Consider the following 17,401-nt stretch of genomic DNA (forward strand, 5'->3'; position numbering starts at 1 on the left):
CGAACACACATACACACCCACAGACTTTTTTTTAAAAATGTGTTTTTTTGAGTTTTTAAAACATTCTAAACCCATTGGCAATGAAAACTGGAAAAAAATTTTTCGCATCGAAACAAAGCTTCCTCTATGAGGAAGCAAAAGTACCTAATTTCTTATTAATTGCACGATTTTATTCTTCTTGATATAAATTTGGAAGCAGATAATAATAATGAAAAATCTATGAATAAGTAAAAGAAGTCAAACGGTTCGTGTGTTGCATAAACGAGTGTTGGGTCAACGGTCAAAATATATTACGTGCATAATCTATGAATACTTTTTCCACGAGACGGTAAAATGTTATTCGTCAAATGAATCATATAGATATTCAGTCGTCGTAATTAATTTGATGCGCAAGAAACAGAATATTTCATATATTAATATTAAACATTTGGCACGTAGTAACGTTTCGCTATGAAAAATCATTATGTTATTCATGCGGCGAGTCTCGAGTGGGAAGATAACGCGAGGCGCGCTGTGCGTTATCGCGTTGTTATCTTTCTCGACACCGTTACGATAAATATTATGGGAGAACGTGATTATTTTATGGAGCTAGCAATCCTCGACACGATTGATTAATTCTCACGATTCGTATGCGCATTAATGGCAGCTACTTGTCGCGACAGATACATAGCGCTTAAAATACTTACTTAAAAGAATCAAAATCATGAAAACTGAAATGATAAGGAATTGTATGATGTTTATGCGCGACAGTTATATTTTCTTGGCAATATCTGTAGTCGAATGTATATTACATCTCGCGTCGCGAGACATTCCATTTCAATCCGCCGAGTTAAATATACAGGGCGTTCTGTAATACTGTAATCCAATAGTTAATAAAAAGAGTTCTGCTGATTAACGATAAGAAATTAAAATTTAAAAAATCGAGTGCCAACTTCTTATCGAAATTTGAAATTGAATAGTTCTGAACGGTCTAATAGCTTCATTATGCGATTATCTAGAGTTCCTGATACGTAAAAATTTTTTCGTCACATGCACCATAACTAAAAACAATCAATAGTGGATTAGAGTTTCTCTTGTATGTACAGTCGAACAGAAACCGATTTGTGATTGGTTTTCGCAACTTACGCTTTACGCAGGTTACGCTGCATGTGACGGCATTCTGAGAGGACCCACAGTTTACTTGTTCCGATCGTTTCGAACACTGTTCTTCCCTCGAAAGGTAATAAAACGTTAGACTTAAAGTTAAGAATGCTATGCAAAATATTGCGCGATTATTGTGTCACTTGTTGTCAATCAGAATTATTGATCAATAACGCGAGTGTTATTTTGTGCGAGTGCAATACAAAGAATCTAACAATAAGTGCAGGAAGAGCAGAACGCAGGAAGTAAGTCCGGCAGAGGAGCCCGGAGATGAGTTATTAATTGATACTTTCGAATTTTCGATTATCAACGAAGTTTCAGTCGTTTTCATGGAACAGATCGACTTCGAATCGAGTACCGCAACGCGTTTAATCAGTAAATACCTGGCATAACTGACTTTATTTTAACATTTATTCACTTGCGTTGCGCAAACTCGTCGTTTATATATCGGTAATTTAAATCTTCTACCGTTCACACGGTTTATTGCATTAATTGTATGCTGTCGTCTCGGTCTGGACTTTTGGCTTTGATCATAAAATATCGTGTCTGGAATATGTTGTTAAAATATTGCACAGTGGTGAGTTGTGCTGCATAATTTAATTAGTTCATGTGTAGACAACATTGTGATTCTGTTATATTTACGCGAAAGAATATCAAATTGTGCTAAAAATACGAGGAGTATCAGTTAACTCGGTTATTATTTAATTGGCTTGCCCGAATTTAATGTTTTTGTGGTATATTTTCCACACATTGTTTTGACGAACTATATTATATCACTCATTAATGACTGAAAAACTGAGTTTTTGATAAGGAAACAATTGCATTCGTAATATAATACTTTCATTTAAAGGTATCCAAGAGTGAAAAATAATTTCCATGAAAAACATTCTTTTGTTGTGTTCCTGTACTAGAAATTCCACTTTAATAATTAAATATTCCGCGCTGCGCGTTTACGACATTCATTGCGTATTGATTTCTCCCGCGTTTCATTAGAAATTTTATTCCGATCTCGAAAAGTATCGCGCGCTAATGCGAAGTTTCAGCATTCGTTCTGTACGGTTCCGCCGGTGGCGTATATTTCGGACTTTTAATTCTATCCCTTTCTGAAAAAGAGATGTTACCGGCGTGAATGTCGTTAATATCGAACAGTCACGAATTCTCAACGTTTTTTTGTTGTTTTTCCACTCGGCGCGGTGACGTACGATGTTTTTGCGTGCCATCGTGTACCTGAAGGTCGCCGCGCTATCATTCGCTCGCCGAACGTCGGGCCGGCAGGCAGCAGCGAGAGTCGCTCCGTGTGTCGTATTACTTTTGCGTTATCGGTTTCCAAGACGCGATCGCGATGAATGTGAGGATAAAACGCTATTGATTTGTATACGTTTAATATTAATAAGTAACGCTCGTCGACTAAATATTATATCAACGTAGATTTCACGAGACTTATAACTCATCTAATTGTAAAATATGAATGTAAACCGTCGTAATTTGTCGCGATTACATCTCGTTTACGCACCGTGCTTTTAAATTATCTGTCGATTTCGTATAATTTGTTTCATTTTCGGGAAAAAAAGAAAGAAATTTGTACGGCTGTCGCATTCGCGCTGTAATTCGCTCTGTCGTTTTTCGCCAATTCAAAAGTGATTTGTCCATTCTGCCGAATCAAAAATGCAAGTTGTTAGTTTGTATAATTTGTACGACAATTACGAGATATTTGTTAATAAGATTTCGTGCGTTTCGCGGTATTTCACATCGCGTACGGGAGTGCTCGAAACGCGCGATCGATGATTTTTGCGAGTGAGTGTTGTGTAAGTGCAACAAGGAAATCTGAGAAGAGGAGGAGGCTTGGAAAGCATCGGACAACGGCGGAGCAAGGGGGTGAGGTGAGTGTTTTACATTTTTATAATATTTATAAAATTCTGTGAGTTTATATTTAAAAGGAAGACTATTTTTTCGTATTTTATAATTATTTTAATAAATACCTATTTTAAAAAATATAAAATAAATATATTTAATAAAATAATTCGATTTTACATAATTATTGTATAATTATCATATACCTACATATTTGTATTTTTACAGTTGAACATATACATATAGTTAACGATGTACAACTCTGGTCTTGCGAATTGTATTAATCAGTGAGTTATAAATTACTTTACATTTTAAATTGACGTTGCGCATACAATACCTTCTTTGCAATACAAATTCTTGGAAATATACAATACTTACTACAAACTGCGCGCGCGAAGCGCGCGTTTTGTCATTTCTAGTTTACTTATAAACGCGATGGTGTTTCGTTTCTGTTTTTTTGAGTAGACAACATTTTGTAATTATAGTGGAGTTATTTTATAACGAAATGCAACTTGCTAGTAATATGATGCAAATTTTTCGTTTTTCCGTAAAAGTTGCTGGTTTTCACAACTAGACGATAGTGCACTTTTAAGTATCAGCTTTACTTTTTGTTCCGCGCAGTTAATACGGAATATATTTGTCGCGTACACGCGTGCGTTACGGCAATCTCTAAACAAGTTCTTAATATGCCTCTATTTTCCTCTGGGAACAAATAGGCAAGGGAGGAGGTGGGGGAGGGTGGGAATGCGCTACATGCCGAGTTCGTGCACTTTGGCTCCTCGACAGTATGAAAATTTCCGTTTTAGTCATAATGCAAAGTTGGACACACCTGGCTTTTTACGGCGGGAGCAGCGGCGGGGCGTTGAAATTTTCACGCGGCGTATTACGAAATTCCGCAGAGTTTCCTCCGGTTGCAAAATTCGATGTATCCCGCGACAACGATGCGGGACACGATCATCGTGGCACCCCGGCGTCAAAGCGGATATTGGGTATTGCCAGCGGCAGCGGCGCTAAAACTCTTTCCCGTATATTTCTTCGTGCGCTCACGCGTTGCTTTTATTTAGCGCATTTCCCCGAGGCCGGCGACTCTTCCGTAGTAAAGTCGATCGTTTCTATTCCGGAATTTCTCATCAGGCTTTTTACCGCTGCAGCCGTCGCCCGGCAATGAGTTCTGTGCCTCGCGGCTTCGGCACCGGCGCTCATTGTTCCGCTTAATAAAAGGCTCGGGGACCGTCAGCCTCAATTAGGCCCGGCGAAAGCCGGTGAGAAAATATTGAGAGGTCGGTGAAAATGTCTTCCGCCGTTGCCATTCGTCCTTAAATTATTCAGAGCGATGCGCGGCGAAAAGTTTGCGCCAAGAGCGAGACGCAAAGTCTCCGACTTGCTCGCGAAATTGCTAGGAGCACCAGAAACGTATATAATTAAAAGAGAAATTGTGAAAAGGCTTGCATCGTAAATAGGTGGGCTCTGATAATAATTAGTTTATTACTTTGACACAGTAGGTTCGCTGAAAGCGACGATGGCTGCGTTTTGCGAGTACAATTGAGACGCGCGACACGCGTACAATGCCGCCCATTTTATTGAGCGTAGAAATTTTCGTGCGGCGTTACCTAGCAAAATGCCACTTTATCCGGCAGATAGGTACGCCAACGAGTATGACGAAGATGAATTCGTTCTCGAGTGCGCGCGGGAGGATGGGTATGCGTAATTCATCAGCGTAATTGAGCTCGCGCAGACCAAGTTTGTAACGCTTCACGAGTCTCATGAGCCGAGTACCATTTCGTAATAGCACGTTAATTTTAGTATGCAATTTTCAAGCTTCGTCATAAACCGTAAGGCGTGCCACGTTCGTTCTACAATTTGCAAGATTGATTTCGTATCGGTCGAGAGGCTGCCGAGTGAGAGCCTCAATGGGAAAGTCCCGTAAAGCCCGTATCACACGTGCCGTTTGCCGATTACGGTTACCGGTTGCGGTCGATCCCTCATCCAATGAGAACGAAGCAGATCCCGTAAAGCCCGTATCACACGTGCCGTTGCCGATTATGGTAACCGGTTGCGGTTGATCTCTGAGCCAATGAGCACGGAGCATAAAGCTTATTCTACAATGGACGCAAAACGTAAGACGCTAAGCCGCAACGCGAGAAATCGACCAATCACGGTCAAATGTGAAAAGAATGATCGACTGTCATCGGCCGATTTCTTGCGTTTGGTGTCCATTGTAGAATAAGCTTGAGCGTTGCCCGCTTTTCGTACAGGTTCACCATCATTTTTCTTAACGCGGCGAAAGTAATAAAGCGCGCGGATAATTAGCGTACGGCAACAATGCGTACACACGGCTTTCGTGCGGCAGACATATCGTTCTATGAAACGCGAGGCAGCTTCATAACGTAATGGAGTTTTCTTGTCTCCGTTTCTGTTCTTCTTTCCTTGGCCCGTTTCTTCGTTTCCGGAGTAACTTTGCTGTGTTCCTACAGCAAGGACAATGCCCTTCTTTTCCCTGCGAGCCACAGACGTTGGCGACGTAATACTTAAATTAATCTAGAAAATTTCTACGAAATCTCGTGACTCGCGCGAAATTAGCTCGCGGAGGTTGCTTGGGCGAAGCGTTCCCAGCACGAAAATATTTACATGGTTATAACTGCAATATGTCCGAGAAAATAACACGTGTCGGGCGTGTCACGTGAAAAGTGTACGAGAGAACAGTAGAGCAGAACAAGTTTTAAAAACACGAATAAACATACATGTATGTGATCCAGATCGGACGAATGAAATTTTCATTCCGTTTTCGTCTTATTTCGCGCAATTTCCCTCTTTCACGTCGACGAATCTTAATCGCGCTAATGAACAACGACAAGGCTAATGGCATTTACGATCGACATAGTTCTCGGCTGGGAAATGTGCGTCACGTTGCGAAGGGTCCCCGCTTCACGGCTTTGTAATCTAACTTGAAATTAACACAGCCTAATTTTCGTGCAATTCTCAAGCTTGCGAGCGAGTCTGGCGGTACGCGGCGCGCCGCGCTCCAGTTTGTTCAAACAAATTCCGATAAAGTTAACGCCTGTTTCAGCCAATGGAACTACATTTAGATAAGTTGATGTACAATCGGACCGCGTGTATGAGCGGTACATTAGCTCGCCCTCATTTTCCGTGCCGTCCCTTCCTTTCTTCCCCGTAATTTCCCTCTTCTTCGCCGGAGCCGTGCTCCGTCCCCGCAGCCTCCCTACATCTGTGCTCGTCTTTCTTTCGCAGAACGGTTGACTCCGACTGTGATATCCGCCATCTCTGCGAAAAGCAAACTCATCGCTGCTGTTCGTCGCATGCAATCTCCCGGAAAACAAGCCTTCCGGCGACTCGCGGGATTGATTGTAACAGGCAAATTGTGTTTGCTCGTAAGAAGGGGTCCCGTCTCCTCCCCCCCTTTTTTGTTTCTGGGAACAGTAGTCACGTAAAGGAACAACCGACAATCCCGCGGAAGTAATGAGAAAACGACCTGTGCACAATCTGCACTGCACTTTATTCGATATACATTCGCAGCTCTCTCAAGCTGGCAGCACCAAATCGGTAGAGGATATTTGGTATTTTTACTTTGCACCATCAAAAATAATTATATGAAAACCTATAAATTGCCATTGTAATATTAAATTTTGTATGTATTCTTTAGTTGCATTTAAAAGTACCATTAACAATTTTTTTCATACATTTTGAATATATGTTTCAAAGAAATTATAGTATATTTTTGCAACACCATATTGTTGTATTTTTTCCTGTAAAATGCTATAAAACAATTTACTAGTTGACTTTTTAAAAGAAGATAATTAAAAGCTTTAATATGCAATTCATGATCAAATCATAAAATATTAATTAAACGTCAAGCATTTTTTGGGTAATACTTCATAAGAATTCAGTAAATTTAATTATTCAATTAAATTTATTTGTATTTTCTTATTTTCCACTTTTTAATTGTTTATATTCTGCTAGCTTCTTATTAAATTAGTGAGACCAGTATCATTTTGCCTTAAATGGTACAGGGCATAAAATTATTTTTGGTGGTACAAAAATAGTAGACGTAAGTGCGCAATAAATAATGCGCGTAAAACAATTCAATTTTACTAATTTCATTAAAAAATCGGAAATGTCTTGTTATCAAAACTGAATTGAAAAGGATAATTTATGAAGATAGCAGAAATGTTCAATTTATTTTAAGTGAGACAAATCAGAACACATTCAGTCCTAATTAAATTTCCTTTCCTTGTTTTAACTGTTTTTGGTTCATTAGCCTCGTATCAAGTTAGTAGTGTCCCAATTTTTTCTTGAATAATCAGATAGCGATAGTATAAAAGATACGAAATAGCGGCAGTATAAAATACTAATGGCCAACTTCACAAACGTCGGTTAACTGTTAATCAGAGTTCAGTCAACTCCCTATCTTTTTCTATCTTGTTCTCTAAGAAGAGGCAGACGATCAATTAACCTTCGATAAGCAGTTGACCGACGTTTGTGAAACTGGCCCGAAATAGTCTAATGCAACCGTAGTATAACTAGTATGTCCACTCTCTGTCGGTCCTGTGATTTTTTCGGTTTCGATCACGTGGTATATTTCGCCATGGTTTGATTATGAAATCCTGTCACACTGTCACACTGATTTCACACTACCGCGTGTACAACATCCGTCTCATTGGCTCCAGCAAAATAATGGCGGATGCGCAGAAAGGATCGACGCGAAACAAAACAAATGACAGACTGGGTATACTAGTTACGCAACTATGCTGCATATGATTCCGCTGACTCTGCTCGCCTGCCAGCGAGAGCTTACATTCCCGAAGAAATATTGCATGCCGTACATTCATCGATCGTCGAATCGTCCGTTAATAAGCTACCTACCAACTAGTAACGGAATACGCGATGAAAAGCGATTTTGAAAATTGCAACTCGATACGCATGTAAGTTTTAGGTGGGCTATTTACGGTCCATTACTAGGGTAGATAAGCGCTTCAATCTGCGCGAAAATTTGGCGAAATGATTAATTCAATCAGTGTATGTACGTGCGCTCGCGCTGGCCGAGAGAGGACAGATATTTATATTTTATAAATCCGTGGGCGCGCACGACTCGATATCGGCAAATATTTCATTTTGCCGCCGTCGCGTTTCGTGCTGCTATACGTCTAAATACCCTTTCCCCGCACGATGTGACGTTACTCGCCCGAACGATTCCGCCCGCGAGCAAACTATAAATCTGATAATCGCCACACGACAGTGCTGCGCTCGCGTGTGTGTTTGCGCGCGCCGTGAGTGCACGTGTATATTTATGCACGCGCGCGTATATATTGGCGAGCCGTCCCCGTTGCCGCATTTTTTTTTACTTCTATCTCTTTTTAGCTATCGGAATCGGCATTAAATGCACGTAGGCATGCATGCAAACATCGCGGTTCATTAAATTAATCCGGACACGGACCGACGTATAAACGTTGGACGTGCGAGTTCGTCGCGACGTGCTCCGTCGTCGTAATTTCTCTCGGATGCTCCGCCGATTTTAAATCGCGTAGCGAATACTCGACTGATTCCAAAGAAATTAAATTGCTAAACAGCTACCGCATCGCTGAAACGCGCGTTGTACCGTCTGTTCTGTCAAGTTATCTTTATGAATCATCAAACTAGTGCAATTGCACGATTCATTTTAATTATAATATTTAAGGATAAACGTCACTCATTAATATATTTCGTTATTTTCTAAAAGTCATGTTTATCAGTATATTGACGTAGCTTGTGTTGCTGGAGTGATTCTGCACTTTTGCACCTTTCTAACCTAGAAACTATCAGTTCGCGGAAACACTTGTGTAATATACAAATTAAATGACTTACGTGTACAGATCGAAAGCAGCTTGCTATTCCGGCTAAATGAAAGAACAATATGGCATCACTGAAACTAAGTTTGTAAGTAAAATAAAAAATAATAGTGAGCAACACACACATACAGTACATGTGGTATGTGTGTTGCTCACTATTAATTTTTATTAGACTTACAAATTTAGTTTCAGTGATGCCATATTGTTCTTTAGTTTAGCCGGAATAGCAAGCTGCTTTCGATCTGTACACGTGAGCCATTTAATTTGTATATTACACAAATGTTTCCACGAAACAGACAGTTTTAAGTGCAAAAGGTGCAAAAGCGCAGAATTACTCCAGCATCCCCTTAAGGGGATGCCGGAGTGATTCGGCACCTTTGACACTTGTTCCATCTAGAAATGTCACTTCATGGAAACGTTTGTTTAATATACAAATCAGAGAACAGCGCATGGTATCATTGAAATTAAGTTTAGAAACCTAACAAAATATCTACGAAAGCCACATAATTTGTACATTACACAAATGTTTGCGTGAATTAATTGACAGCTCTAGGAGCAAAAGGTGCAAAAAGCGCAGAATCACTGCGGCATCCCCTTAAATACGATATTACACGAAAGCTTGTCGAGAACTGTGTGCGATGGGAGATTGATTCTGCTAATGACGAATGCACTTTACTTCCCTGCTAGAGTGACTCATCTGCACCTTTCGTTTGTTCCGCATCATGGGGATACGGTCACTAATAGGATGATGAATGGTAGACAAAGCGTGAATGCCCTGAATGGTGGCTGCGCGGACAAAAGCTGCCCCTGTGTGTGGCAGCCACTTCGCGATCTCTTTGTCTCGGCTCATAATCGCTTATCCGTAACATCGGTACCGACCTCTTTTGGTAATTAGACTCTCGTATTCGGTATAAACGGATAACGGAAGAGTACGTTTTCCATGTTAAAAGGATCCCCGTCGGTCCTTTCGATCGTTGCCTCTGTATTACTCCGTCTTTCGCACGATCTGCGAAATCGCGCAGAAAACAATTTGGCGAAATTGCATTGGCCTCATGTCATTGGCCCGGGAAGAAAAATCTTGCCGTTGGCGAGAAAAGGCGTAAGCCTGGAAGCTCCTCCGTCGCGTTTCGGACGATACGTGCGTCTTGAGACTTCGAAAGGCTCTCTAGAACTCCCCGCGGTGCTACGAGTTGGAGAACTCTCCTATACCCCTCCAGAAGAATTGATGTCTCGATAGATTCAACAATCTTTCGGGAATAGGGCGTAGAATTTCGCGCGGCCCGGTTGCTTTGTGTATACCGAATCTATTTCTGACGCTATTAAATAATCGCGTTATTTTTATCTTTCCTGCAAACGAGACGACGCTTATGTTGCGACACATCTTTCACGTACACTGATAGAAAAGAAATGGTTGCAGTTACCACACTCTTATTATAATTTATAGTCATTTCAGGCGCCAACCATATTTTTATAATTCTTCCAACTCCGTAAGTTATGGTTGACCTAACAATGTGTAATAGTTCTCATAGACACAATATTGGCCCATGCAACTTATCATATGGTTGTCATAAACCAAAACGAGCTTTTCATTTGATAAGGTGTACTATAAATATTGCAGTAACAACCATAAGTAAAATTTAAAATAACCACATGTAATAGTAATAATCGTATTTATATATGAAGTAATATTCCCTCTAGGAAGGACATTCCGAACTACTTCACTTTTGTTTAAAATGTGATTAGTAAGGTGAATGATAGAAATGAAGTTAAATTTATTATTATTATGATTGTATTTACTATATAAAAATAATTAACTAATTCATTACCTGGATATTTTAACAGAATAAGAGTTAAAAGATATTCCGTCTAGACCATGCTTGCCAATGCACATGTATTATATAAGTCATATAAAATATTAAATACTTTTATTTTATTTAATGAATTCTATAATTGCCATTGGCTTACTATTTATACTCTTTTTCTTAATTTAATTTTATTTGTTTGATAGAAGTCATTTAATTGATTGTTATTTCTATATTGAAGGAAAGTGTACACTTGGCGCTTTTCTTTTTATATTTTGAATTTGGTCACCAGTTTGACAGAATTAGTAATTATTAATATAATGTGGCAAATGTCAAGAGAAATACGTTTCTATTAATATTTTTATATATAAGTACGTTCTAAAATTTTGAATCATTCCTTAAACGCGGAACTTATTTCTTACGTACCCATAAATTCAGACAAATCGAATTAAAAACAGATAAATTAAGATAATAGTTTTACATGTCGCGTTCTACATTTATATTCTAATATAATTTATTTCCGCGATTTTGTTTGTGGGGAAAAAATACTCTTCACAATTTTTGACCAACAAACACACGACAAAGCATACATCGCGAGAACGTAAGTGGTTTGTTGAATAATCCTCTCATATTTGGGCGCAAATAAAACCGTTGAACAAAATACATAATGAAATTAATCGGGCAATCAGTGGCTTCAGGCCGCGCGGCGCCAGAATTTGCAACGGACGTGAGAGCGATAAGGAATGTCCAATAACCCGAGTGGGGTAAGTCGGGGACTCCTCGGCATGCGGGGCACGTCAGCCCGATAATCTACGAGTCGATAACTTACTTGCCGAATTTCTGGTCAACCCGACGCAAATTGTCCGTCCGTTCTGCACCTTATAACGCCGTCTAATTACAAACATTATAGCCGGAACGCGCATTTATGCGCCGCACAACGGGCCACCGTCGACCGCGCTTATATTCGATAATCTTGCGATTTTACGTCACGCTTTGCTTTAATTTAGCTCCGTATTTTTGTACGCGTCGGCTCTCCAGTGAGTAGCAGATAGCGGCGTTATTTATCGCGCCGCATAAATAAGCTATATCAGTACGACTGTCGCTAACGAATATAATTACACGTGTTCAGCGAAAAGTATTTCCTGCCCTATTGCAAAGGTCGGTTTTATATCAACTTGGGTTAATCGTAGCTTAACTGATTGTACGTCTCTTTTTAGAAAATGGGCAATAAATAGGTGAACCACTTGGGCCAAATGCATTAAAGTCTGAGTAGTAGTTTATAAAAATAATTGAGAATTATAATTTTGTCCAAGAGTTTAAATATAATATTATATGTATTTATTTTCGTAGAATTATGTAACAGTACATTAATATATTAGCATGCATTTCAACTGTAGAATATATTGTACGATTATCGTGACTGAAAACAGTGAATACTCACTGATTCAGTTGTAATACACCGATTGACTTTTAGACAGTGCCACATGCAAAGCTTTAACTGCGAAAGAAACGAGTTCAATTATCTAAAATATGATTGCAAGACGAAGGCTGTCATTATTCAATGAAATCGCCTTCACGAGCACAACTCATTAGCATAATGCAAGAGTTTCGTTATGCCCTTAAACGTATTTATGGCTTATCGCACGCGTAACCGGCCATTATAAATCTTACGTTGCTGCAAATAACGAGCTAAATAAGTTATAACCGGCGGCAATATTTTCTCTCCATCCTTCGCCGCGGTCCTAAGGGAACTTATGGTGGTCGTTAAGGGAGCTAAGCTGCCGCTCTCTCGGTGAAGCCTTACGTACCGAGTAACAACTCATTACCGAGTCTCACATTGCGGCACGAAGGAATTACACCGCGCCGGGGGCTCGCGCCCGTTTTTAGCGCGTCACGTCCTTGATCACTCACAGCTTCCCTCGCGTTTGCTCCTTCTGTCGCCGGTAGAGCTAAAACGGGGCGGATGGGCGTGCAAGCTGCAGCTGCACCCAGTTAATTCACGCCAGCGACCCGGACTGTGTTCGCGTATACACCTACCGTCACATGCTTCTCGCCTCCACGAGCGGTTCCCTCACTACCATCAACACCTCGATCTACTCGATAGACCGAATACATAGGTAGTTCCGCTATTATATCGTTCGCTGGCTCCGATGCTCGGACGAAATTCGTGCAAAGAAGAGGGAGGCGAAGGGCCGCGAGAGCATATTCCGTAGCACTTGCGAGGAGTGTGTGCGACCCGGAGGAACCGTATACGAAAGGTTGAATGTGCGATGCATCGGTTGTGCATACATACGCCGTAGACAAGCGCGACATCGATACGTGCTCGGAGACTGAATCGCGCTCTCGCACGGTGTGCAGCTGCGTGCTGCAAGCGCGTATTCCGAAAGTGTATGACGTTCCGCCGATATCGGAGTAGCCCAGACTTCGCCCGTGTACGAGCTGGAGTTTCTTCCCCTAATATCCTACTCGACGTGTGCGCACGATTCGAATCAAAACACGAAATAGCTACTTCGGTAGACTGCTTCGGACTCTTTGAACATTTTATTACGGGCAGACTTGATCTGCACAACGGCTGAATGGAAACGTGGCAAAAATTACTATTTTTATTTTCAACGTATTCCGCAGCGACGGTAATGTTTTTTTCCCACTAAACACGTTCGGCGTTTGTCAACGTTCATTCATTTTGCGGAGACAGAAGGGGGGAAAGAATGAACGCGAATGACTTGTGCTTGAACAAGTTGTCTCTGTAGCTTCTGACGAGTGTACGATGTTAAACTATTTCGCTTTGTTTAATGCGTAATACAGCTGAATTTATGCTCGTAAGAAGCTTGGTCCTGTTTACCCGTTTCGAGTTAGACTTTACGGCTGGTATTTGCGCGCGTTTAGCAGCTGGAAGCATGTACATAATAGCGCCGTTCGAATTCAAACTATTCCGGCCGCACAATCGAAATTCTAACCGAAATTTCTACCAATGTGGTAGCGGCCGCTTTCGAACGACCGTAAATGCAATCTCGCGCGCTGTTAGTTCGTTTTGAGTTGATGCTGACTAGCAGAAATTCAATTTTACGATGAGTGGAATTTTTTTTTCCTATCGCGATATAATCGCGCACTCCTGATGGCGCTTGTAGGTCGCATTTCGTACCAGTGATTGCTATCGAGCGATTTATCTTTCATTTTTGGCGCTGCAAAGTTTTGTATTGTTTCCGCAAAATTGTTATACAATATATCTCGCTTGATTAATGCTATTCATTTTCGCTTAGCACGCGATTACGTATCTAAAATCCACATCTCGACGCAAAGTGTTTTCCTCGCTATTTTTATACGCGACTTGCAATTGTCATCGTGCAAGACGTGACCCAATTAATTCTGTTAATAATCGAACGCTCGATTAGAACGCAAATTTTACGCTCGATACGGTTTCTCCGCGATATTTACCGTCGCGATGTAATTTGCAACTGGGAAAGTTATTAAATACACCAGCGTGCGATAAACGCGGCAATCCTCTCGTGATTTATTACGTGAGATGAATTTCTCGTGTGGCAACAGACTTTTTAAAATTTAATACTACTTCTCTTTATTTCGCCCTTTACCGATGCCGGTGGATATTTCCTTCAACCACGGTCGCAATTTATTTTCAACGCGCTGCCGGTGAATTGTAAATGGGGCACGAACGTGGGCGTAATCCCTTGTAACGGCAAATTGAAAGCTTCGTTCAGTGTCCTCTCGATGGGGTTTGTGCAACGCTAGCCCCGATGATCCGCTTTATGTACGGTATACTCTGCGTCGCCTCTTCTTCTATGTACCTCTTAGCGCGAAAACGCGTCTATCCGAACCTTTCGATCGCGCACCTTCTTCCACCTCCAGACTGGAAGTCATCGTTCGCCTTGTATCGCGTGATTTCTGGAGGGATATAAGATCAAGATACCGTACGTCGGGCGAGCTGACAAGCAATTCATCTCGAAACAATTTTTATTATTAGACCGACAGCGGCGTTTGTCTTTCCCAAAGAGATTCGTGCACCCTCGCTATTAAGGGGGTCCTAAAACCGTCTGTTTTATCGATACTCTTTGTTAGAAGTAATCTTTTAATTGGCTTTATAGAAATGCAAAACTCTTTTGCGGACTTAAAGTACGCAGCAAAATCTAGAGTATGCTTGTCGACTTTATATCAAAACCGAAAAAAAATTAAAAATTTCACTAATTTTTGGTACACTTGACGACAATATTTGCTCGATACAAGAATTCTACGATAAATATATACAAAATGAGACCAGCATACTGTACTAGGGATAACACATGAGAACAATATCGTGCAATTAGAACTATGATTAACAGCCTAGAAAAAGAGATTACTTCTAATAAACGCAAGTCCAGAAATCCAGGTCTAGGAGAAGAGAAAAAGTGCGGTATGGCATGTAGAAATAGTTGCAAGCTTTTTCGAGAGAGGTCGCTGCCAAACATCTATCAGTAGAGTGGGTAAAATTAGAGTGAAGCCAATGCTGGTTCTCCTCTCTGATTGGTTCCGCCATTTTACGATCAGTTTCCGGCAGCCAGGCTGCCAGCCGGACCGCCTGAGTGCCTGACATACATGTACACAGATATAAACTCACTTTAGCGGTATTCGGGTAAAGTCGAATGGTAAGTTATTTTTATATGATTAGAAAACTTTTCGAGATACACATATCACAAAATGGACAAATTAAAATGGAAATAAATATATGTACTCCATCTACTTTCGTGTTATTGTCTTAGTTATTATATGTATATAGCAAATCACATATTCAGCTACTGCTAACTTTGCGGATTTTAGAATTGTTATTCGTATATTTCACTCTTGTATGATTAAATCTTAGCGTATAATAAATTATTCATTTATTCATTCCGTCATTTATGTTTAAGGGTATTAAATGTGAAAATGCGAAGCGGTTAAAAAATTAATTGTTCATTTCCGTAGTTCAAATTTACGCGCCTCAGTTACGCTGTCAATCGTAAAATGGCGACTTCCGGCTTACTGGCTTCACTCTACTTTTACCCACTCTATCTATCAGATTGTCAGTAAAGTCATGGTATTGACGGTGCTAGAATTCGATCCAAATCTCGGTCTGAACAATGTGTAGCTAATAAAATTGCTGCTTTTTCGTGAAAGTTGCAAGTCGATTGGCTATAAATTTCCCGGATTGAGTAGAACTTGGAATGAAAAATGTCGATAATTGACGTTTTTAATTCCGTCTCCTATCTTATCGAAACTGATCGAGTTCGCCAGCGGCTTTAGGATCCCCTTAACGATGAGTCTTGCGACGCGTATATACATTTACGGAACTAAGTGTCGACTTTACTTTCAATATCTGCGAAACGCCGTCGTAAACTTACGCCCACACCCTTCCGCTCCGCGCAAATATTGCGCGCTTTTCAGTGGCCGTTTTGTGCGATTTTATCTCTGTCGGCGTATCGAAGTGCAGTAGGCGAAACCTGTTCCGCCCCGCTTTCGAGGCGTCTCCCGTTCACCCCCGAAGACAAATAAACAACGACTGTCGCGCACGGTCGTGAATTTGGTAGCGAGAGATCGGGGTCCCCTCGGCTCGCATCCCACGAGCCAGCTATTCAACCCTTTCCGTAGTAAATACGTGACTAAATATATTCTTTTCCATTTTCCGAAGCCCCGGGACCGAGGGCCGGAGGAAACGTCGTGTCCCAATTCACGTTCAGTGTGCCGCGTATATTGGGGATCTGCTCGTGTTTAGTCGACTTACCTTTTCGATATGCTCACACGGCGAGTTACACGCCCCTCGTGAGGATTAAACTCGAGAGCGAAAATTCTCCTTTTTGTAACGTTGCCACGCACAGTCGACGTTGCGCGTCGCGTCGCTGAAAGAAATTTGAGAAATTTAATATATTAATTGCAAACCAATACAATCGTTAACATTATTCAGTACACACTTTTTCATAAATCTATCCATATTATCTCCACTTCTTATCTTTCTTATTGCCTTTAACAGAAATCGCCGATGTATAAATGTCGAATTTAAACTGTCGATGAGTAAATATGACAATATAATTAAGCACGGATAAGATTCATTGATATTTAATTCTTCAATTAAACGTATCGCGATGATATTCGACTTAAAGTTCTGCATTCTGACCAGCATTTGTATGATTCCGTCGATAAAAGAAGAATTTTGAGATTATACATTTCCGTTAATGAACGAAAAATTTAAAAGTTATACATTTTAACATCGACATTGTACAGTAAACGCAACTGAATTAACGGGGAGTCGAGACACAGTCGTCTGAAAATAATTAAAAATTCACTGTCGCACATGTATTATCATTTATAAATTCCGTAAAAAATATATAAATTAGTAGTATTAATAAATCACTGATAAGTACTAGTTAAAGCACTCGATTCAATATTTTGTGTATTATTTCGTTCTTTCAACTTGGAAGCAGCCAACAAATTATACTTGAAGCGACGAGAGATTCACTGCGAGGACACGAGATATGTCCGAGCATCGATCAAAGAAGCAATTATCGTCCGTAATTATCGCAACGAAGAAGTAATTTCAAGTCAACGAGCGCTTTGATCCTTGGACGTACAGATCTCATGTGTGAATCGCGAGAGATATCGCGTCTCGCCGGTTAACCGAGCATCGATGGCAAATCGCGAGGATTCAGCGATCACGCGATGGTGTCGATCGCTGATTATCGCGGGCCGCTAACCGGTTCGTTCGACTGTCTCCGCGTGAATGATCTTGCGTACGGTGTCGTG

General features: G+C 40.7%; 1 protein-coding gene across 2 annotated transcripts in view; it reads right to left on the reverse strand.

The window, feature by feature from the left end:
• Positions 1 to 17,401, reverse strand: part of LOC105559715 (bifunctional heparan sulfate N-deacetylase/N-sulfotransferase-like) — a 360,679-nt gene that overhangs the window by 135,999 nt on the left and 207,279 nt on the right. For both annotated transcript variants that reach the window (XM_012008223.1, XM_012008222.1), the window contains one exon: positions 16,386 to 16,500. The gene's annotated coding sequence lies outside the window, so the exon portion shown is untranslated. The remainder of the gene's footprint in view (positions 1 to 16,385; positions 16,501 to 17,401) is intronic.

Source organism: Vollenhovia emeryi, unplaced genomic scaffold (genome assembly GCF_000949405.1).
Source record: "Vollenhovia emeryi isolate VEMERY1.0 unplaced genomic scaffold, V.emery_V1.0 DF939258.1, whole genome shotgun sequence".
Lineage (NCBI taxonomy): Eukaryota > Metazoa > Arthropoda > Insecta > Hymenoptera > Formicidae > Vollenhovia > Vollenhovia emeryi.